The sequence below is a fragment of the Acomys minous genome (genome assembly GCF_964271855.1).
Source record: "Acomys minous genome assembly, chromosome: 3".
NCBI classification, from domain to species: domain Eukaryota; kingdom Metazoa; phylum Chordata; class Mammalia; order Rodentia; family Muridae; genus Acomys; species Acomys minous.
This window is the reverse complement of record NC_140485.1, coordinates 42410543-42434597: the sequence shown is the minus strand read 5'-3', so window position 1 is coordinate 42434597 and position 24055 is coordinate 42410543. Positions and strand designations below refer to the sequence as shown.

The 24055-nt window shown below is 45.2% G+C and overlaps 1 protein-coding gene across 6 annotated transcripts in view; it reads left to right on the top strand.

Moving 5' to 3' along the window:
* LOC311593196 (uncharacterized protein) overlaps positions 1-24055 on the top strand; it is a 178886-nt gene that overhangs the window by 3662 nt on the left and 151169 nt on the right. For 2 of the 6 annotated variants that reach the window (XM_084774350.1, XM_084774349.1), the window contains exon 1: positions 11764-11868. The exons of 1 other annotated variant lie outside the window; for it this stretch is intronic. The gene's annotated coding sequence lies outside the window, so the exon portion shown is untranslated. Of the gene's footprint in view, positions 1-11759; positions 11869-13999; positions 14070-24055 lie in introns of those variants that run through there. 3 more of the 6 variants (XM_084774348.1, XM_084774351.1, XM_084774353.1) reach the window with 3 other exon arrangements.

Genomic DNA, 24055 nt, shown 5'->3' with positions numbered 1-24055 from the left:
ACACAGAGAGACAGCGTGAGAAGTCTGCAATAAAGGACTCTAGTGGGTTGCTGCTGAGCAGAAAGGCGTGTGGCATTAGGACAAGCAAGCAGAAAAGCTAAGAGGGGAGGAAAATATTAATTGCTAGTGTTTTTTTTCACATACTTACTGCACTCAGAAAACGCATTATCACTCTCTACATACATTGTCATACTTGTGTAAGCTAGGTTTCCATCTGGGAGCTCGCCTTAGAATCCAAGCCAAGTTATTAACCTCTGTGCTAAGACCATGTCTCAATGAAATGGAAACCACTCTCCCCAAGATGACCTAGAACTGAAAATAGGTATGAGCTGTCAAAAGGAAGATAAACACCAATTTTCTCTTCGCATGCAAGACAGTTGAGCTCGGAAACCTGAGTGTTAACTGTGAAAGGATTAGAATTTCACATTTTTGTTATTTTGTCATTTGAGCGTGTTTCCAGTCTCGCCCAACACTCACGGCTTTCTCTCTCACTTTCCAATGGCTCACTTTTGTTACAGTTGGGTGGCCCTGTGTCTTAGAGCTGATGCTGGTTGGGTTAGCAGTTACCGAGGGAAGAGCCTCCCCCATAAGGGAAAGAACTGTGCACACTATCTGGTCTGCCGCCCAGGTCTCAGCCTCTGAGATGGGATCACCCCAATCACAGAACTGGCTTCCTGCCTGTCACTGTTCTGTTATCTGAGGAAACATAAGGGAAATCCATAGAGTCCCCCCCAAAGCCAGGGACGACAGCCAATCAATGACCACGACTTATTAGTGTGGCTCTTCCCACTATTTTGTTGTTAGTCTTCCATTCAGGGAAGGCTTTCAACTTGCACTATCAATTCAAAGTTTCTCCTTAGAGGCATCTATATTTATTTTTAAAATGTTGATCTGAGCTGTTAAGAAAACAATAGTACAGATGATTCATTAAGATGCCAAAATTTTGATCCATGGCCAACAAAGAGCTCAAAGCTGGGGACATGGTTATCAATCATCTGCGTGCCAGAGAGTGGGCACCACCTCAAATCATAGTGCCACACCTCTTCTCTTCTTTCAGAAGGGGTCACCTTGGGGTAAGCATCTTCTTACGAGCCGTAATTTCACCGCTCCCACGCTTGCTCTCTTTTATCTGGGGTGTGCCCTTTTCTCTGTCCCTGTCTCTCCCATAGCGACCTCTGAGTTTTCTTCTCTTCGCCTAGTGGTGGATTCTGACACTAAGGGAGGGTGCCAGAGAGCTCTTGGGGAATTCCTTCATCCCAACGGGCGGTGACTCACTGACCAGATGTGGGTGAGCAAAGAATACTACACGAGCCAGTGGAAGAGGCTGGCATGGAGGCTCCTGACTTTGCATCTTGGGAGCCTACTGGGGTTTGTGCCTGCAACAAATCACTGCCCTTTCCTTCCCCTCAGCACTCTCATTGCTGCAAATTATTGTCTCACCGGCCCCCAAACCTACTTCAACTTGTCTGTTCTCTATGTCTCTGCTCTTATCTCTCCTCTGCTTTCAGGGAAGATGGGTTGAAGAAAGAAGACGGAAGGGGGATGGAAACTGCCTGGGAAGTGGGAGTTTCCTGGTTTTTGAAGAAAGAGAGAGAGAGATGTGTGCAGACAACGGGCCCCCATCTCATAGGACTGCTGTGAGGTTGAATTAAGATAGATATGCACCCGCATCCTACCACAATACCCAACATGCAGCTCATCTTACTGTCTGCAGAAGAGACACCAGCTTCTGCAGACAGGATGCCCCATGGGAGTCTCGGGCTGCTTCTGGGTCGGTGCTGGAGGTGGAGTCTTCCCTTAGCTCAGGTTGGCCTTTCTCTGGGTCAGCCTGAACAGCAGACTATTCCTTCCTCTGGGACTGACCAGAGATAGAGAGACCAGTCAGAAAAATAACACCAGGAAGAGAGTGATGGGCCTGGGGGGGTCCCTTGGGTGGAGGGAAAAAATGATGAGGGGCCAGTCAAAGGTCAGGAAATCAATTTCTTTCTCCTTACAGATCTATAAGTTTAGAGGCTTGTAAAGGTCACTGTTGTCCTTTTAAAGTACCTCCAGGATTTACATCCTAAATAGCACTCACTCTCCTCCATGGTAAACATGGAGATCCAATTAGTTTTCCCTATAATTCAAAGAGATCGGAGCAACAGGGGCCTTTCCGGTTGGGAGTGACTTTGGCTATAAAGTTTCTTGCTTTGCTATCCTGAGGATGAACTTTAATCCGTATCTTATCTCCTGCTTGAAAATGAACATCCCTTCTCTTCTTATCAGAGTGGTTCTGCTTTCTTTTCAAACCACCACCACCACCACCCCCGCTGCCTCTTTGGAGAGTCTTGGCCATAGTCCTTTTGGCAATTAGGACAAATTCTTTTTGCTTGCTTATTTACTGCACTCAGTTACCTTAAGAATTTTCTCTCTGACTTGACTCCAGGAGGCATTTTAAAGTCCTGTCATCTCAGAATGTTGCTGGAACAGCTTCCTGGGCCCTTCCCTTAAGTCTTTCTCAGTGGTGGGAAATGGTGATCACTAGTTTTTTTTTTCTTTTTCTTTTTCTTTTTAAAATGGCATCCTTGACTAGAGGTGAAGCCACCCACCCAGGTGCTCCATGAATCTCTGTCTCACAGCTTCCTTCTGCCTCCAGGTTTTCAAATCTAACCTGGTCCTTCCAGAGAGGTGAGGGATGGAGGTTTGCTTTCTCTCTTTGGGGGATTTGGGGCTGAAGCGCTGCCACAAACAGGATTGCTTCTAGATTCCCAGAACTAGGAGATCCTTCACTTCCTTTATGGAACCTGTCCTGTCCCAAGTACTCAGGTCCTTTCTGAAGGGCAGGATGGATGCAGCTGACCAGCTCTCTGTGGATTAAGGAGCTCTGGGAGCTGCCTTATAAATCTTGAGAGATTTCTCTCTCTCTCTCTCTCTCTCTCTCTCTCTTTAACCAAAAGAAGGGGAATGAGCTTTTCAAACAGGATGGCTCTTCAGCCATCATTTGGAAGATTTGGCAGGCTGAGGGGACAACTGAGTGTGTGTGGGTGTCTTAGAAATAATAACCAGCATTTACTGAATGTTTTCCATCAACAAGTCATGTTGGGTATACAGGCATTATCTCATTTGATTTCAGAGCCTTAGCATGAGACATACTTTTGTCACCCCCACATGGTATATACATACAGATCATCTTTCTCAAAGCACATGCAATTAAGGGCAGGGCATATTACATATGGCAGCTTAGCACATACTCCTTGTGTCCAGCTTGGGTGAGAAGAGGCGGCGTACACAAGCACACACATCCCCAACGAGCTTGAGATAGTGAGCAGAGAGGTTATGTTTCTGCCTCTTAAGATCCCCGCTTGCTTCTCCTCTTTGCCTATTGCCTAACAGTCCAGATGGAAAGTATATTGTCAAAATGATTTCTGTCATTGCGAAGAACAGAAAACCCAACTCAAGCTGACTTCATTCAAGGAGATTTATGGGCTGTGGAGAGGGCTCAGCAGGGAAGGTGCTTAGCATGCAAGCCGGAGGGCCTGTGCTTGCATCCCTAGAACTTGTGTAAAAAGTGGAGTTCAGTGGCTTGTGCCTGGACATGTATGTGTGAGGGGGTGTGGAGACAGGTGCATCCCTGGAGCTTACTGGGAAGCCAGTCTAGCCAATTTGTGGGCTCATCGTACAGCAAAGAGATTCTTCCTTAAAAACTAAAGTTGGAGGAGAAAGGTAAAGAGCTGTAGAGGAAGACACCCAACATCAACCTCTGGTCACTGCATGTGCTTCCAAACACACACAAACACTTACATACATATACACCACACACAAAAAAGAGAGAAAAGAAAAAGTAATGGAATTTATTGGTTCAGTCAAGTGCAAGTTCAGAGCTGGGCCGATCCAAACCCTCAGCCATGTTATCATAGACCCAAACTCTCCACCTTTCTAGTTAGTCTTCATGGTGTCAGCAGTGTCTAAAGGCCGACTTGCTGACTGGTGGGAGATGGCTACCACAGTTCTAGGTTTCGTATTTGCATCATCAAAAAGAGCGAGAGAGGGACTGCAGAGAAGGCTCAGTAATTAAAGGTGCTTGATGCTCTTCCAGAGGACCTGAGTTTTGTTCCCAGGACCCAGATGACTTACAAGTGTTTGCTGCTTCAGCTCCCTGGAATCCAATGCCTCCTCAGTCACTGTGTGCATGTATGAATGTACAAACACACACACACATACACACACACACACACACACACACACACACAATTAAAAAGCAAAACCTTTTTAAAAGGTGAGAGAGCATTTCTTTTCAAACATTCATACAAGAATTCAAAGAATTACTTGTGCTGGACAGCTTAAGTTGGAGATAACCCAGTCTGCACTCAAGGTCAGGGATGTAGAATTTATTGAGTGTCTTAAGCCAACCAGTGATTGTCTCTGAAAATATGGGCAGATATATTTCCATTGGCTGCATGGGAAAGATCAGGATACCCAAATGAAAATCTGAGTGGTCAGGAAGGAGAGAATGTGGCATGCTTAGCACATAATTCATGCCTTTGAATTATGTATGCGTCAAATGTGTCTTTGGCTAAAAGTGAGAGACTGTCCAGTGGCTGTAATGCATTAATCCCACTACAGGAAATATGAAAACAGAACATTCCAGTTGGTGCAGTGATTTCTTGATATCTGGTTTGTTTGATTGTTTTTGTTTTAGAGATAGTGTTTCTTTGTGTACCCATGGATGTCCTCCTGGAACTCACTCTGTAGACCAGGCTGGCCTTGAACTCACAGAGATCTACCTGCCTCTGCCTCCTGAGTGCTGTAATTAAAGCTCTATGCTACCACTGCTTGGCTTGATGTCTGGTCTCTTATACTCAGAGCCTCAGAAATAGTCACAAATGGCCACAGGAGATGTAGACGTGACCTATTCAAATGACGTCCAAAGAGGTAGAACGCATGGAGGCTAGAAACAAAATACCTCTCTTTCTGTGCATCCTGCAGCTCATGTGGGTTAGGGAATCTTTCCCCCAAATGCTTTAGACATAAGTCTCTTCTAGCTATTGGCCTGGATCATATGGCAATTCATGGCTGCAGAGGATGCCAGGAAAATGAATACCTAAATTTTTTTGGTGTAGGAAGAAACTGGCATGGAAACAACAGGTTGAGAGTAGCCTTGTGTAGTAGTCTAATAAGGCCATGCTTTGGTAATTCTGTGCTAAAGATTTAGAAGCCAATGTGCTAAGACTTTGCTGATGTCTACTGAAGACAATTTACAGAGTGTGGCTTTGAGTCTTTTTTTGGCAAACCTCAGACTCATGAGGAGTAGCCTTCATCCATGTGCTAGTGACTTCTCTATTGTTATCAATAAAATACCGTGGCCAGAAGAGACTTATGCAAGTAACTTATTTTGGCTTACGGTTCTAGAGTGATAAGGAATCCGTCATGGTGAGGAAGCAGGGCAACCAGTTACAACAGGACTTTCTAGGACTGTCAGCTCCCAGTAATGACACAGAGACCTTTTATTAATTATGAAAGCTTGACCTTAGCTTAGCCTTGTTCACAACTAGCTCTTATACCTAAAAACTAATTTATGTTCTACATGTGGGTTAACCTCTTCTCACCTCCCATTACCTGTTTCTTCCTCCATCTGGCTGGCAAGTCTCCGGCCTTTCCCAGAGTTCCTATCTCTGCCCAGAAGTGCTGCCTATCCTCTCCTGCCTTGCTTTAATAAAGGCCATTCAACCCTTTATCAAATCAGAAGATGTTGGAAGGAGTGTTTACAAAATATGATGCAGCCATAAGAATAACAATACCAAGGTCTGGCCTGTAGTCGGATCCCTGCTAGTACAGAAATTAGCATTTGGATAGTATAAAGACAATGCACAAAAGCTAGTGGTAGACATGGTGACAGGAATAGAAAACTGAGAGATTACATCTTCAAATCAAACAGGAAGGAGAGAGGAGAGAAGAGGAGAGAGAGAGAGAGAGAGAGAGAGAGAGAGAGATAGACAGACAGACAGACAGACAGACAGACACAGAGACAAAGACAGAGAGACACACAGAGAGACACACAGAGACATCCAGAAAGACATTTATACACACACACACACACACACACACACACACAGAGAGAGAGAGAGAGAGAGAGAGAGAGAGAGAGAGGGAACTTCGTAGTCCACCCCCTGTGGCCTACTTCTTTCAGCAAGCCTGCATTTCCTAGATCTCACCGAGCAGCACCACCAACTGGGGATCAAGTGTTCAAATACCAAAGCCTATGGGAGAACATTCAGACTAGCATGATCCATGTTCTGTGTGTGTGTGCGTGCGCGCGCGTTGCATATGTGTGTGTGTGTGTGTGTGTGTGTGTGTGTGTGTGTGTGTGTGTGTGTATGTGTGTGCAGGAGCACAAGCAGACACAGGAAGCCAGCTGCTTTTCTCTTTTGCTGTCCACCTTATTTGTTTTTGAGACAGGGTCTTATACTGAACCCAGAAGTCATTGATTTGGCAAAACTAGCTGGCCAACAAGCTCCAAGAACGCCCTGTCTCTTTATCCCCAGAGCAAGGATTAGAAGCAGGTGTACTCGCATGTAGGTTTTTATGTGGGTGCTGGGGATCTGAACTCAGGGCCTCATGCTTGAGCAGCAAGCACTCTTCCGGCTGACTTATTTCCCCAGCCCCCGTGCCATCTTTAAACACATGCTCAGTGCGGTATTAGATACGTGTTGACATCAATGGGAAGGTTATCAGAAGCAACCCGGGAATCAGCCTGCTTCCCATTTTCAGCACTGGAGGAACACTTCCCGCTTAATTAAAATACAGATGTTTAAAAGATGACTTTGAAAAATTGGAAATTCCAATATAGATCATTAGTTAATCAGAGTTTTTTTTCCCTAGATGGCAGAAAAATATTTTCCTACCAATTAATTGCCTACTCCTCAGGGCTCTAAATTCAGTCTCAGAATACATCACAAATACACTATCACTCAATAAATTGCAGCAAATATCAGCAAAATATCTCTGGCTTATTTGAAGACTGGTACAATGAGGCCAAGAAAATGACTCAGTAGATTAGGGAAATCTTAGAGTGAAGGATGCTGGGAACAATCTGATTACACATATGCACACGTGTATGTGTGTGTGTGTGTGTGTGTGTGCACGCACGCGCGCGCGCGTGCATGCACACACATATACACACTCACTGTTTTAGTTTTGAGCTATTGCAACTTGGAGTGATTTTTCCCCCCTCCCCTGTGACTTCCTTTGAAAACTTGCAGGAGCCAAGTTTTCACTGCAGTTGGAAGCAGACTCCGTTAGAAGAAAGAGGCCAACAGCTGGGGAATAGTGACAAATGAAGCTGCGGGGAGACAGTGAAAACTCGGGCCCCTCGGAGAGCAGAGCAGCAGGAGTACCTGTGCGGTTTGGCCGGGCTGGAACCCTGCAGGCTTAGGTTTTGGTTCTGACTCACAACCAACATTTCATGGTGCGTTAGCATTTATGAGGCTTTTTCGCTCACGTTGCCAATTGGCCAGGGTTCTCATAAATCGCCACTGGATGTATTTGGTGTGTACAAGTATAGTGGGATGTAAAGAGTATTATTTTTGGCAAGCCAGCCGCATCTCCCTCAGCTTCCCTTTTCTGACAGCTGACTCTGGCCCTGACAATAATAGTGCCCATTCACCTGAACCCACAAGGACCTGTCAGCGTGTCCCCTGTGACTGTGACATATAGCTGTGCACTTATGCACCCACCTCACTGCCACTATGCCACTATGCCACTCCAGGTTGTAAAGCTGGGAGAAAAGAACACAGGTCTAGAGCATCCTACATGGAGAGAATCCTATGATTCTTTTAGGCCGGGGACCAATCTTTGTCTGAAACTAGATTAATTGGCTGAATTAGGCGCTCCTGTAAATTCTGCCACTGGCTTAGCTTGCTTGAGTACGTCTGTCGTTTGCATGGAAGAAGCCGGACAGATAACTTTTAAAAATACTTTTATTATTATTTTTCTTTTTTTTTTTTTACATAAACATTTCTATTATTTCATCTAAATACAATAAACTACATACCTCAAGAAGAATCACAAAGCAAACAGGAATTACAAAAATGTTACATTCATAATGTTTTGGCTATTTGAATTTGGCCACTTTGAAGAAAACATCTTTCCTATCTTGGTGAGTCTAAAATTCTGAATGTAAATCAATTCTATCATATCTTATCTCTATCAACTTAAAACATCTATCTAAACCTAAAAACATCTTAACCCCTAAAAAATTAATCTTAATTGTAAAACTAAACTCTCTGGTCTACAACCCCATCAGAGACTTGAGAAGGGATAAAAATTAATTACCTGAGTAAACAGGAAGTGCAGGTTAGCAGCTTCAAAAGTGAAAAAAACAATGATAGAGACAGTTTGATGCCTGAACAGTCACCCAAAAACTCTGCATGATGTTGGAGCATCATCTTCATCCTTCTGGCCCAGTAGTTAGAGTTCATCTTTCCAGCTTCTGCTTGGATGGATGGATGGAGATTTGTGCTGTGGGCTCCCTGGTGACCCTTTCCAACAGCTGTGCCACTCGCTACAGGCGCTAACAGCACAACAGTGAATGCAAATCCAAGCGTCTCATGTTTCTGTTGTTTGTTTTTGTTTGTTTGTTTGTTTTTTGGTTGTAAGCTCCCACAGGAGTGTCTAATGCAGTCTCCAATGAATGAGCAGGAAGAGTTTTGATTTTTCTTTTTACATTTTGAAATGCATTTCTGCAGATAAGTAATACAAGCAGTGGCTCACTAAGCTACCTCACAAAATGTGAGCCACATCATGAAGAATTAAGAGAGTTCTCATGCAGGAAACTATTTCAAGAGATAAGAAGCAAATTAGATTGAGGGAACAGAAGCTGAAGTAGCTTGTTTTGGGGGCTAGTTTGGGAGAGTATGCTTTTTTTAAATTTTTTTTTTTTAAAAAACAAAGTACCAAATGAATGCATCCACATAGTAGAAGTCAGATTGTTCTGGAAGGTTTATCCCACCAAAAGTAGCAAGTTCAGAACTACCTGTTCAACTTCTTGCTTCCAGAAAGCAATGGTTTTAAACATTTTCATTGTTTTTGTTTTTAAAAAATACATCTATCTAACCCACACCTTTATTTTTCCCTTGATTTTTGTCTAAGAATTTCCATTAAGTAACACGAGTTTCAACCACTGGTCTAACCTGCTCGCCTTGGCGCTCAGTGCTTACGCCATCTTCTTTTTAAGCTTTTAGTTAAGCTTTTAGTTACGCTTTTTGATTGTGTGTGTGTGTGTGTGTGTGTGTGTGTGTGTGTGTGTGTGTTCATGAGCACATATACACATGTACACTGTGGTGCACATGTGGAAAGCAGAGGGCAATTTGCAGGAGTTGGTGCCCTCTAGGGATTGCACCAAAACACCTTTGCCCGCTGAGCTATCTTGCCAGCCCTCTCTTTCTTTTTCTTTTTCTCCTTTTAATTTTACTGGTGTATATTGATCATGCATTTTTCAGGTTTCCATATGACACCTCCATACATTTCCCCCATACATGTACATAATGTATTTCGAGCGTATTCGTTCCCTTTACTCCTTTTGTGCCCTGTGCCCGTTCTTGATGCACTTTTGTTATAAACCTGTCTGGATCGCTAGTTACTATTCTCACCATCACGATGAGATATGTTGAGTTCACTGCTGAGCTGTGAGCAGTATTAAAGACGACCAGGATGGCTCTTCCTACCACATCTGAAGACGGTGCAGGAACAGCATGCTTAGGCTCTGTTTACCTGGTTGAGCTTTTATACAACTGTTCCTTAGCCTTAAGTTCATGCTCAGTTAGCTACAGGTCTTCTCAATGAGGCCAAACCGTATGCTTTCACTTGGTCTGAGACCTGTTTCCCCAAGCCCCATTGCACCAATCTGGGAGGGCTGCTCTCCTGTCCCACTGTTCCGCTGCACAGCTGCCCCAGGATCTCCTTTCACCACTGCCCTAAAGATTCCTTCTGCCTTGTGGCTGCACTGGGCTTTGTTTGGGCTTCCAAAGTCCCAAGTTCCTTTTTTGTTTTTGTTTTTGTTTTTTTGGTTCACTCTCACAGGTAGTGAAATTCCTTCTTCTCCAGGACTTTTTTGTTTGTTTGTTTGTTTTGATGAAATGTTCATGGTAAAATATTTGCCACTTGGAGCTGAGTGTGGTGGCGCACATCTGTAATCCCAGCACTCAGGAGGCAGAGGCAGGCAGATTTCTGTGAGTTCAAGACCAGTCTGGTCTGCAAAAGGAGTCCAGGACAGCCAAGGCTACACAGAGAAGCCCCATCTCAAAAAAACAAACAAACAAAAAAAACCAACAAAATTTCCACTTAACCATTCTTAAGAAACCGGTCAACTCTTAGATGCTGCATGAAAAGACGCATTTGAGGACGCTGAGGTTCTTTGTGCATTTGGAAGTCAGTTTAAAAAACTCACCAGAGCCAGGCATCATGGCACATGCCTTTAATCCCAGCACACGGGAGGCAGAGGTAGGCGGATTTCTGTGAGTTCGAGGCCAGCTTGATCTATAGAGTGATTCCAGGACAACCAGGGTTACACACAGAGGAAACCTTGTCTAGGAAAAACACAAAACACAAAACAAAACAAAAGCTCATCAGATGTTCCTGTGTGGTTTGGAAGTCACCATATTTCTGGCGTAAGTATGTATTACCTTTACAAAAGATGTGGTGACTGAGGCCTGAAGAAAGGAGAAGAAAGATATACAGGAGCGGGGAGATGGCTGGTCAGAATGACAGACATGGTACACTCCACCTATGCGACCACCTATGTGCTTTTAGAGCATTATACAGTGGGAAATCACGCTTAGGCATAATTTTGTATAAACGAATCCATGACTCTCTGAAATGACGCACATTCATTCAGGAGTCAGACTTGGCAGCATGCTTTTAGAGACGTCTTTACATTGCTGAAAGGTTTCTGGGAGGGTTCCATGGGGGAAAAATAGTGCGGCACCATTACAGCAAAGTCAAACGTGGGGCCAGGTCTAGTGATTTTTCTAAGTGAAATTTCATGAAGCAAGTGTGATGAAATGTGGATCTCCGCGCCTCATTCCTCTTAATCCTGCGCATCAGCTTTGGTGAAGGTTTTGGGCTCTGACCCTATTCCAAGGACTCCCACATTGAACCCTCGCGTCATAGGTGTTCCATGGACCACAGTTTGAGAATCTGGTTTTGTCCCAGAACACTAGGGTGGCGTGAATCTGACATTTTCACTAGACACAAGCGTAAAGGCTGGGAGCAGCTCTTTTTCTTTTTTCTCCTTTATTAATTTATTCTTGTTACATCTCAATGGTTATCCCATCCCTTGTATCTTCCCATTCTTCCCTCCCTCCCATTTTCCCCTTATTCCCCTCCCCTATGACTGTTCCTGAGGGGGATTACCTCCCCCTGTATATGTTCATAGGGTATCAAGTCTTTTCTTGGTAACCTGCTGTCCTTCCTCTGAGGAGCAGCTCTTATTCATCGCTCAGAGCATCAAGCACAGAAGGCGCTTGGTGACCCTCCTTGAGTGAATTCTATTGTCACACATTGAATCGAATCGAGGATGCAGCTTTCTAATCTTGGTTGGCCTGTTGTCTTTTCCCTGAGGACACTGGAATCTCATGTGCCTCCTTCAGAAAGGGTTATCAAAGGTCACACAGAGCCTGGACATGGGCTAATTATAACATGAAGTTAGGGAAAATGAAAAACAAAAACCAAACCCAGGTGAACCTTGCTCTTTGACTCAATCTGTAGACATCTGCTCAGGCAGTCCAGAACAAGGCCGGGTGAGGCCGCCCAGGCCTCACGTCACCTGTAACCTGACCCGACCGGGGCCCCGCCCCTGTCCACCGAGGGCTAAGCAACTTTAGGAGGCTGACGGTAAGCTTTGCAGACCTGGGTGCTGCAGTGCCCTTGCGCCCGCCATGCACTAACAGGGGACTCCGGTTCCGCGTCCCCCACTTGCCCGGGGCGCACGCTGCGTTACCCGCCAGGGTTGGGGTTGGGCTTGAGGTTCGGCTCGGTGGCTTCCCTTTTGCACTTTGTCTTCTGCTCTGGCAAGCGCTGTGGCTCTAGGGCCTTGCTCTGTGCGTGGACACGGCCTGTGCGCGGCCAAGGGCACTTCCCTTCGTCTCCAGAAGTCCTTTCCCAGTCTTGCTGTAGCATGGGCCAGCCAGGGTCGCTGTCTGCTTTCCCCAGACCCAGCTCTGGGATCGCCTCTAGGAAACACACCGGAAGGGGGAGCTTTGGGTCAGGCGAAGGCTTTTGTGTCCCTAAAGGCCCGCCTTCCGTGCACCTGGTTTTAATAAGTGCCTAGGGAGAAATATGGCCAGGGGCCTGAAGCGTCCCCAAGAAATTCTGTCCACAGAAAGAAAGAGACTTGCACCGGGACTGAACGTGTGCAAATTCACTCCTGGAGCTAGGGGCTGCAACCCTGGTGCACTTTTCAACTTTATTTGTAGCCTAGTAGTGTAGTGTAGATTGTAGCGATGTTAGAAATGAGATCTAAACAGCAGTTAACACTCATTCATTAACCCTGAAGACAAGGAGACTGCGCGAATGTGCACGATTTACCCACCCTTTCAGACTTTAATCATACAAAAAAGGCACACTGAAAAAAAAAAAAAAGAAAGAAAAACTAACCTCCCTTTCCTATACTCCCACCTCCTTAACCACGTGCACTTATGTACCTAGTTGCAATTAGAGGTACTTTGCATTTCCTTTTCAAATTCTGGAATTAGGGGGCTAAATTATAACCCTGCAGAAGGGAAGTCTTCTTAGAAGTTCTGAGGAAAAGATCTCACAATCCAGAACTGACTGGAAGACAAAGATTCTATCAGGCTTTTAGTCGATATCATAAAAGTTTAAAGGAGACAGGACATGAAAGACTTTCAAAAAGAGCCGAATGAGATGGATGTATAAATAGAAGTTCTGTCTAGATCCACGTGCATTTCCACTGCACTCTTGCTTAAAGCCAAGGGGGAAATTTCTATTTTGCACTTTGATCTTTACAGTCTTAAGAAAAAAATAACTCTAAAATGTATTAAAAAATTGAGACCATTAAATTGTCATTAATTCCAGAGCTCAGGGAGGCAGAGACCGACTGATCGCTGTGAGTTTGAGGGTTTGAGGCCAGCCTGGTCTACAGAGAGAGTCCAAGACAGGCAACTACACAGAGAAACCCTGTCTCGAAAAACAAAAGAAGAAAAAAAAAAAAAAAAAAAAAGAACATTTTCCTCATCATTTAACCCAGAGGTCTCTAAGCTCTGGGTCTTGTACTTCTCTTCCTTTTGTATTGCTCTGGTTTCTACACCCTTAATATTCAGATTTCAGCTCACAGACTCATTTCCCCGACCTTGTGAAGCAACATTTGGAGTGATCTCATTCTTCTGATTGTTGCCTGAGAGAGAGAGGGCGGGGGGGGGGGGGGGGGGGGGGGGGGGAGGGGGTTTCTGCAGAGCAGGGGCCTGTTTTATTTGCAGTTCTTCGGAAGAACATCTCCACCCCAACTGTCTCCCAAGCTGGAGTGAGTTTAGTCTGCACTGTAAAGGGTTAGCAATGCTGCTTGTAAACTGGAGAAAACATTTTTACTCTCTGTCCTTTGCCCCTTGCCTTTTCCCCCACTGCGTGGCTCAGGCACAATTGCTCTCTGATCCTCTGGCCTTTCTTGGTGGGGGGGGGGGGTCTCATCTATAACATTCTGTTTTCACCCTAGGAATTGGGACCAGGAGGCAGCTGGGGGCTTGGGACAGTGTCTGCTGGCTCTGGACTTCGGACTAGAGAGTTGTTGGGGGCTCTCTCCCCCTGGCTGGGGGACAGGCAGTCACACCAGCCCCCTGACCCTTTAGCACCTCCTGCTCTTGGCTGTTCATTGGAGGCTGTAAGGCTGGTGCGTGGTGGGAGCTGCCTGTGAAAGATGTTCTGTTTGTGTTGGATTCCGGGAGCAGGGAACAATTAGGGGAGTGACGTGCTGTTAAAGCTGAGGCTTTTCCTTGTGGGCTGGGCTACAAGGCTGCAGTCTGGCCTGCTTGCTGGCAGAGACCTTGGATTCCTGTGTGGCTCTGAGGAACCAAAGGCTGGAGGTAGGGGAAGAGTGTTCGGAATTTCCCATGGTTCCTTCTGGGTGGAGGATTGTTGAGAAACCCTGGAAGGTACCCATGAGAAGTGAAATGTCTGATCATCAAGGAAGCTCAGGGTCTTCCGGGGCCCCTAGCCAAAGCCTTATGTCAAGTCAGTGTTTAGAGATAACAGTGCTGAAAGAACCAGATGTTCTGGGAAATGCCAGTAGCCAGCTAGGGAAAAAGTTATTTCTTAGGCTGTCCAGCCCAGCACCGGCATATGGTGCCTGTTTCAGAATTGCTCTTTGAAGCAGGAAACGTGTTTCCAGCCTGGCTGTGTCAGTGTTCTGCTAACATTGGATTTCATAAATACAGACCCAGGAGGCTAACTGCCTGGGTTCACAGCCTGATCACGTCACTTCCAAGCTGTGCCTGTGGGCGGGCGTCAGTGGTGATGCTGATGTCCCCAGGGTGCGCCGTGAGGACCAGAGGGAGTATCTAATATAAAGCATTTTAGAACAGAGTGTGGCCATGGTAATAGGGTAAGTGACTAAGAAAGAAAGAAAGAATAAATTATAGAGAAGGTGAGGGTTACCTCATGAGGAAGATGGGGAACAGGATCAGGAAGAGCTCGTTGGATATTTAAAAGACAAATGCTGATTTCATAAACAGGCTTCATTGTATTGGAGCTCCTTAAACTTTATATATGTTTGTAAATGATTTAGCATTTGCTCAGTATGCAGTACAAACATGGAAACCACACTCTCCCAAGTAATATGCTGCCTTACAGTGATCCCAAGACCATGGAGGTATTAACTTGTGCAATCTACCTTATGCTTGCATGGCGGTGTGAGGAGGTGCCATTGTTACTTTCGTTTCACAGGTGGGAAAACAGGCTGAATGTCCAACCACAGGGTTTCTGTGAACCTTGATAGAGAATGCATTTCCCAGTGTGACCACGCAAACCCATCTCTCCTCCCGGGTACGTTTCTCAAGACACAGTTTGGAAGCGTACCCACAGACCAGGCCTCCTGGGAAGGAGAAAGCCCAGTACTCCGCATTTGTTGGCTGTTCTCAGCAGCTGTAGCAAGGATGCCCACACCAGAGGGACCAAGCCCAGGATTCTGGGTTTAGTTGTCAAGGTTGGAATCTGCCTTTTCCTTCCTGCTGCTGTCCTGGCCCCTTAGGTCATCTTGGGTTTATGGTCTATGCAGAGTACAGTATCCAGTTCAAATGGAAGATGGGTGAAGATCTGCCGAGTGTGTTTGAAGAGCTGCAACACTCCTGAGATGACTTCCTTCTAAAGGATACACGCCATTCTTTTCAAGGACTAGAACAGGCAGAGGCCCTTTTTCTATTTATTCTTGGTGCTCGGCTACTACTCCTGTTTGGACACTGTTTCTTTGAAATGGAGGTCCTTCTGTTTAGAAGCATCATGTATATTATTTAACACTAGACCATCCAGATGAACTCATCTCCTGGACTGGGCAAATTTTTCTAGGGGATGTGATCTTAGTAAAATCAAAGGCTCCCCATATCAAAAAGACATACTTGTGATTTTTGTTATTTTTTTTTTTACCCTGACTATTAACATCCTTATTTTTAAAATTAATTTTAATTTATTATAATTTATTTAGATTACATCCTGATTATTATCCCTTCACTTGTATCCTCCCGTTCCCACCTTCCTTCCCTCTTCCACCTTATTCCTCTACCCTAGACCTCTCACAGAAGAGGACCTCCTCCCCCACCGTATGACCACAGCCTATGAGGTCTCATCTGGATAGCCTGCTTCTCCTTCCTCTGTGTGCCAGCCTAGCCGGGCCTCCCCACCAAGGGGAAGTGACCAAATTGGGGCCACCAGAGTTCATCTTCCAGGCAGTTCCATTCCCTTCACAACTGTGGAGAATGAGCTGACAATTGCCTAGATCTGAGCAGGGGATCTAGGTTTACTGCACGCATTGCCCTTGGTTGGTGCATCTGTTTGTGTAGGCCCCCTGGGTCCAGATTTGCTGGCTTTGGTGGTCTTCTTGTGGGGCTCATTAAAAAAAACTAACAAAATAAATTTAATATAAAATGTGCCATTTAAACCGTTTCCAGGTGTTCCGTGGTAATAAGGAAACTGGCATCGTTGTGCGTCAGAATCAGGACCATCCATCTCAAAGACGCCGCCCTTCATTTTGCAAGGCTAAAACTCTGGACTCTTGAACCAGTAACTTCCCGTTGCCTCCCCTCTCCAGTCTTGGTGATTCTATTTCTCTGCGTAACTTTGACTACTCCATCTATTTTACATGACCCTTACAAGCACATATGTGCTTATACCTTGCTGATTTCGTTTAGCATAATGTCTCTACAAGGTTCAGCTGTGTTATATATTTATATAGCAGAACCTTCTTTTGAAGGCCGGGTCATGCTCTGTGTAGATATACCATTCGTTATTTACTATTCATTCACCTCCATAGACACTCGGGCTTCTGCCTCTCTGTGATGTAGCTTTCACCCTCTGCCTGGCTCTGACTTCCACATGATGGAGATTCCACGTGGATCTGGGTTAATTATCTCTGAGTGGAAAGAACAAATGACAGCGAACCAAGATGTAGGCCTGAGTCCGTAAGTTTTAAATTCCAGTTTCAAATGGCCGTAGGTAGCTGCAGTTGTGTATTTGATTGGGACTCTGTGGGAGGAGGTAGACAGTGATTCCTGACAGAACTCCTGTTTAATCCTAGAGGGAAAAGGACTGTCTGGGGGGGGGGGGCAGCAGTTCCATGCCGAGCTCTGTGCACTCCAGGTCTTGGCAAAACCTCAGGTGTTTGGGTCCAGAGGTTGAAGAGTCAGCTAGACTGGTTGGCTATCCAGGCCTGGACTGCACAGAGCAGGAATTTATCGGCTTCCCAGAAACATAGTGATAGTGGCTGCTGTTGGACTATAACTTTGCATGGACAGAAGGCTGGGTTAGGAACCGGCTTTGGTGGAACAGAGGGGGGTAACAACCCTCAAATACCACCCCTCTGGGCTCACTTTTCCACCCAGTCCTTCTTTTCTTCCCAAAGAAAGGTTCTGAGTCAGGGAAAGCCAGTTGCCTTTGAAGCGCATAGAAATTCCACATCTTGAAGGCTGCTTTAGCAGTAGGCACTTGGTGCTTTTTATTCAGGGAGACTAGCTCTGCCTCCTGTTCCCAGGGGTTCCCACACTGCAGCTAACACTCAGGGTGGCCCAGAGGGCTTCACAATGTGGGAGAAAGACAGCGGCACCCAACAGCTCCACATGGGGGGTGTCCATGAACTATTGGCTGAAGTTGTTCATAGTTTCAAAGGGAGCAGCCAGGCTCAGTGATGCACCCTTGTAGCCTCAGCACTCAGGGAGACAGAGGCAGGCAGATCTCTGTGAGGCTAGCCTGGTCTACAAAGTGAGTGCAGGACAGCCAAGGCTACACAGAGAAACCCTGTCTTTGAGAACCCCCCTGCCCCAAAAGCTTCAAAGTGAGTTTGCTCTGTATGCCTCCCCATGATGTCTTATCTTTGAGATCCTAGGTTTTCCAGTGGTTGTCTGATAAGCATCAGGTTTCCTTATAAAAATCAGTGGAACAAGAAAGAGTAATGGAGGGGACATAGGGGAGTTTCCTATATTTTTGACTGGCATAGTGGTTAGATGGATATGTATAAATATATTAAAATTCCTTGGGCTATAAGAAAAGAATAGTAGTATTCTTGTTGATTTCTCAATGTCTAATAAGTAATTGTGATGAGTGAATAATGGAATAAAAATACATTGAAACCTTTATTTATACTATTTTTTTTCAAGCAGCTACTAAATTGTTAGGACATAGAGTCTTAATTCATTGACTTTAACAAATAGAACTGTTAGTATTTCTTTCATTTCAGGGCTATCATACAAATTACTGATAAAGTAACGATACTATGTATCAAGAGAGTTTGGGGATCTCTGCTTTATTCTATCTGAAAATACTCCAAATGTTGTACTCACTTTTAAGTATATTAGGCATAGGACTGGAGATGAGGTAGCCAGCAAAATCAAGCACTTTTCTTAGAGACTTTCTAAAGCAAATACCCACGATGGTTAGTTAACAATTAACTTGACACAATCTAGAACGGCCAGGGAAGGAAGCCTCAGTGAGGAATTGTCCAGGTTATGCCTGTAAGGATGTGTGGCATCTTGACTACGTTACTTGAGGTAGGAAGACCCACCCACTGTGAGTGGTACCATTCCTTGGGCAGGGCAGGGCAATCCTAGACAGTATAGAGCGGCAGCATGCATGCATACATGACGTCATTGCTCTGTGGATGCAATGTGACTACTGCTCCACCTTGATGTCTCTGAGATGATGTGCTGTAATTTGGAATCTGGAATCAGCCTTTCTCCATTCAGGGGCTTTTGTCAGAGTATTTCATCATCACCGGTATCACCACAGCAAGGGAACAGGAAGCTAAGACCCTTACTTCCTCTGGTCACCTGATGAGTACAGATTGCCTACATAAAGTCCAGAAAGAGACAGCACGGAAGGAAAATGTCTTTGTGGTCCCCTCCATCACCCCAGGAGATGATAGCTGGTGGATATTTTTCAGAATTTTTTCCTGTGTGTGTTTGGTGGGGGGCAGGGACAGGGAGGGAGAAGTTAACAATAGATACTTTACCAGATTTGGATAATATATACTGTACTTGGTTGTTAACTTTAAAAGTTCGCTGTCTTAGAGTCATCTTCCCAGTCAGCAGTTATACAGTCAAAACCACATATGGCAAATATGCATCCTTACTTTAAATAAACAAACAAACTTTCTAGGAGAAGCTTCAATTCGGGAACCTTGGTAACTAATTGTAGGATGATTGCATTAACAGTGGCCCAACTCTGCCCTCTTGTGGCTGGATGCAACAGAGCATCCTTTCCTTGTGTGAGGTAGGACTTGAAGTCTGAGAGCAGAGAATGGAATCCTTATAGAGAGTTCACAGTTGATAAGGAGATGTGAGGCCTCTATACATAGGTGAATAAAATATGAACTAAAAAAAATGAAAGTTATTAGTGTCATGGGAGCCACAGTTACAATTCCACAGTGTCCTGATGATTAGAAGTCACGCCACAGGGCAGTGGCACAGTGGTGGCAGAGAGAGAGTATGGACTGCTTTGTGACCCAGGAAGTGCTCTTTGCGTTTTTTTTCACTGAGAGCATAGAATTTCTCTCTCCTGGGCCTTTAAGTACGGGTGAGATTTTGGCTGATGAGACGACAGGATGGAAGGAAGGGTCAGTGCTTCATGGGGAGAGTTGTGTAAGAGCAAGGGTGTGGGGGATCTGCACACAACAGAGCCGGCCCTACAGATTGCTAGTGGCTGAGTGGGCAATGACATTAAAAGACCTTAAGTCCCATGCTAAGAACATGACCTTAATTCTGCTCACGGGCCATGAGAGTCAGAGATCCCAGGTTTTTGACAGGCAGTAACTGGATTGGGACTGGACTTTTGGAAGATTATATTTCAGCAATGTGAAAGATGAGTCAAACAGAGGGGCCATTTAGGAGGACACAGCCGTTGTCCATCTGGGCTGTGATGCAGCTCTGAAGAGGGAAGGGAGGTGAACCTGAGCTTGGCTCGGATGTCAGCGATGACACTTGTGTTCTGATTCCTGGAAAGCCGCAGTAATGATTGGTGATCTTCGGGTGGAGGCCTGATAGCCTAAGGGCTTGCTGTAACTCAGCTATACAGAAGATTCATGCGATAACTTTCCTCTCTCGTTATTCTAAGGACACCATGTAGAACACACTGTTTAGCCTCTGGTGTGGGATTTTGGAGCCATGCAGTGATCCTAATCTGTAAGAACAGGCAGGCCATCTGATCCGCCTAGAAAGGCCAAGGGGTGACCCTGCTATGCTCCTGAGAAGGTAGCTGGAAAGTGAAATAATAATGCTTCCTTTCCACTGTGAATATCAGCAGGGGTGCCACCGAACAGGAACAAACAGGATTTGGACTCCAAGGGTGGCAGAGAACTGGCTTTGTGTGGTGAAGGAAGCTGTGGCAGCAGTTTGGCAGCAGTTTTAAAAGACGGCGTAGTTTTATGAGAGGATTGGAGGTCAGTGTATCTTCTGAAATGATCAAGTTTCAGGCTCAGTTTTACAAATGCTTCTTAATAAACTAAGCACCTACAGTAGTGATGCTCAAAGCAAGACCTGCCAGTCTCCAGAACCTTCCTGATGGGTTCAGCCGGATCCTGAGGATGTGGCTGGTGCTGCTGGAATGCAACCTAGGTACATATGTTTGGACATCTCTCTGCCAAGTTTGTTATGAATGTGATCTTCCTCCTAGCTCTTGTGGTCTATCTTCACCAGGCCCGTCTGAGTAACCACCAAACTTTTCTGCCACACGGGTCCTTTTAAATGCTGTTCCTGGAGAAATTACCTTGAGTTATAATCTAAAAGATAGCTAACTTGCACAAGGAAGGATATACCGGGCATGTCTAGGATCTAGGATTTGGGAGGACTTACATGGCTTTTTACCTCTGAATGTCAGAGAATGTTTTCCTGCTCATGGGCGAAGAGGCGTGACTGAATACCATACATAATAAAGTGAGTTTTGAGTTTGTGGATCACTAATTAACACGCTTGAGTTATCTCCAACTTTACTGGAACCATAATTCAGAGCCGTTCTGACATTAGTGTACAACGGTGTCGTATTTCAAGCTCTATCAGATCTGAGTTATGAACTTTATCACTTTTTAACTGTTTAAATGGCGCTCGTGTTAATAGGATCTAGGCTTTAACGTCAACAGGCAGATGGCTGGGATGTTTCACGTCTAGTTGAGTTTTCATGGCTAATTGGGTACACATGTACTAAATTTGCCCCTCCACTTGGAAGTGAAGGATTTTACTAAATATGAACAATTTTTTTCAATACCAGACAGCTTATTTTCATCTGCTTAAGTAGTCTTAAAAACATGAGCCATTTTTCAGCATTATATCTTAATGTGTTAACTGTTTTGGTCTTAAAGAATGGATTTCTTTCAGTGGCTTAAATGAGAATTCAGAGAAATCATAGGCTTTTAATTAAAGGGTATATGTTTTCATGCCAGATAGTCCGAAGAATTTCCAGTGACCCAAGAAGGAACACATTTCTTGGCTGGAAGTGTACATGTGGGACCTTTCAGAAGCCTGGCAGAGAGGCATGATGGGGGATTTGAGACAGGAAAGATATTAATAAAAAGAATGTCAGAGCAGTTTGCAGCTTAAGAGATGTGGGTAGTAAGATAGTTTTCTGAGCCACATGGTAGCTTGATTGAAGAGTTGAGGTTGCCACATACTTCTGATGCTAAGGCGTACCATCTGACTTCCACCCGCTTTGAAGTTGGAAAGACGGCCCAGGAAAGCTGGACATTTTGAACATAAAACTAGCACAAAAGTCATTACTGTCTCAAAACATTTGTAAGGAGACTGACCAGCAAGCTGGCAAACAAGAGACTCAGAGGACTGAATCTGGAAGGATCCTTGAAAATTCTTGCTGTCCACTCATCACAGAAGCAGCTGTTGAGAAATCAAAGATTCCTTGTGTGAAACAAAAAGACTTAGGGCACCAGAAGGCAGATGATTTCCAACTTAATCACTGCCGGGCTCTTAGCTAGCCAGTCACCAGGCATGTCAGCTAATCTCTCCCTGTTTCTGTTTGTCAGTTGTTCTGATGATGACTATGTGGGCTTTAACCACCTCACAAAGCCTTTGTGAGGATCCTTGTGAGTGAATGTAGGTGGTTCTTATTTCATTATTTGCATCCTTTTATTTTTCTTCTGTTAAAAACAGTTAAAACCCACTACAGCATTGCACAAACTTAAGTGTGTGTGTGTGTGTGTGTGTGTGTGTGTGTGTGTGTGTATCTTTGCATATGAGTGTGGAGGTCAGAGGTCAAATTGAAGCATCTTCTTTAACTGGCTCTCCACCCTAACTTTTCACGACAGGGCCTGCCTCTAAATCCGAAGCTCACCCATTTGTCTAGATCAGCTTGTCTGCAGGCTCTGGGGATCCACCTGTCTTGGTTCCCCTCGGTGTTGAGGTCCCAGTGTGTGCTGCCATATTCAGCTTTTATACAAGTGCTGTGGATCCCAACCCAGGTCGTCCTTGGGCAGCAAGCGGTTTACAAATTGACTTTCTATGGATTTGAATCATGTGTGGATAAAGACCAGGTTTTATTCCTTACAGCAGCTATTCTCAATGTTCCTCATGTTGTGGTGACCCTCACCATAAAATTATTTTTGTTGCTACCTCATAAGTGTAATTTTGCTACTGTTATGAATCATAATATAAATATATGTTCTCTGATGGTCCTAGGCGACTCCTGTAAAAGGGACGCTGGGCCCCCAAAGGGGTCACGCCTTGCATCATCGGTTAGTTAGTACTTACCCCGGGTGAGGAAACGCTTGTGGATAGTGATGCCTCACTGACTAAATGAATGGTCCTCTTTGCTCTACTTTTCCTTCTCCTCCAGAGAACTGGGCCAAAAGTAAAACTAAACATGTGGCTCGTGATTGTTTAAGTGTTTTAACCAGGTGCAGTGTCCTGGGGCCCATCCAAGTTTGAGCTGTGTGCGTGAGCAGTCTCTTCTGAGAAGGGTCCCCAGCTTTGCATGCACGCAGGGTGTTGGGTGGGACTTTTTCTGTGATAGCTCCTAGAACCCCAGTTGTAAACATGTCTCAAAGCCAGAGAGACACCTCCCTTCTTCTTCTCTGCTCCCCACCTTTCCAGTGTCTCCTTCTGCCTACTGGCTCATCTCACACGTCTGATGAAGGGTAACCCAGGAAGCCAGGAGAAGGAGTCTTCCTGAACAGGGAGGGGGAGAAATGACTAAATCCTCCCTTTCTTTCAAGAAAGGAAGGTGGATTTTAGGTGTCTGTCCCTGGATGTTAGGGCTGAGAACTGAGATGGACTGCACTGTGCAGCGTGGCCTGCAGGAGAGGGAAGTGGTGACGCTTAAGTTCAGCTGAGTCTGACTGACCCTGAACTAACAAGCAGTAAATGGTGGTGCCCTGGAGGTGACAGAATTTGTCTGAGACCCACTGTTGTAGTGGGGATGGGACATTTGATAATACACACTCAAGAGTAGTGCAGTGGAGACTGGAACAGGGGTGGCAATGCCGAGGTGGGGTTTCTGGTCTCATTTGCTTTAGCCACAAACAACTTACATTTTATGCCATATATATCAGACATCAAGGCATGATTACTTGAGGCCAAACAAGAGCATCCTCCTAACCCATTCCCCCTTGTTCTCTGAGATAAGTAAACTGAAGTTCAGCCTGGAGAGGTCACAGCACTATGAGTGGCAAGGTTAGGACCCAAGGTCATTTAGTTCAGCACCTTATTCCAAACATTAGTTTCATGAATCTGAGATGCCTTTATTGAGCACCTACTGGAGATAGCCGTGCAGCCTGTTTTTTTTTTTTTCTTTCTTTCTTTTTTTTCTTTTTTCTTTTCTTCTTCTTCTCTCTTTTCCTGAAAGGTTAATGCAGCCATGACATCAATTTGGTGCCTTAACTGCCGGAAAAACCTAACAGCCAACAAGGGCTTTCTTGGGTTACCCCAGCAAGAGATCTTTGCGAGTCAAACACTATTAACTTTAATGAAGCAGCTTTGATGGCGGGGAAGAGACAGCTGACACTGTATTTCCTTAATAGTAAACCACTCTGACAGATGAAAACAAACAGGCTCAGGATAACATACAGCGTTTCAGGGACCAGGCAGAACAGGACCAGTAATGAGCGAAGACAGATGTGAATGGGCTTTACTCAAAAGCTCGGTTCCACTGAGCGCCCCCCCCCCACCTCCCCCCGAGGCTCTTCACTCCACTGTAGCCATTGGATCTGAGGATGCTCTTTCTCCAGTTCTGGGGGTCTGTGTACTCTCCCTGCCAGGATGTAACCCTGCCCACTGCTGGCCCCTCTGTGGATTGAGCTCCCCAACTCCCAGAGCTGGACCTGGGATGTGTGACTGCTGTGAATGGAGCTGCCGGGACTTGCCATGGCTGG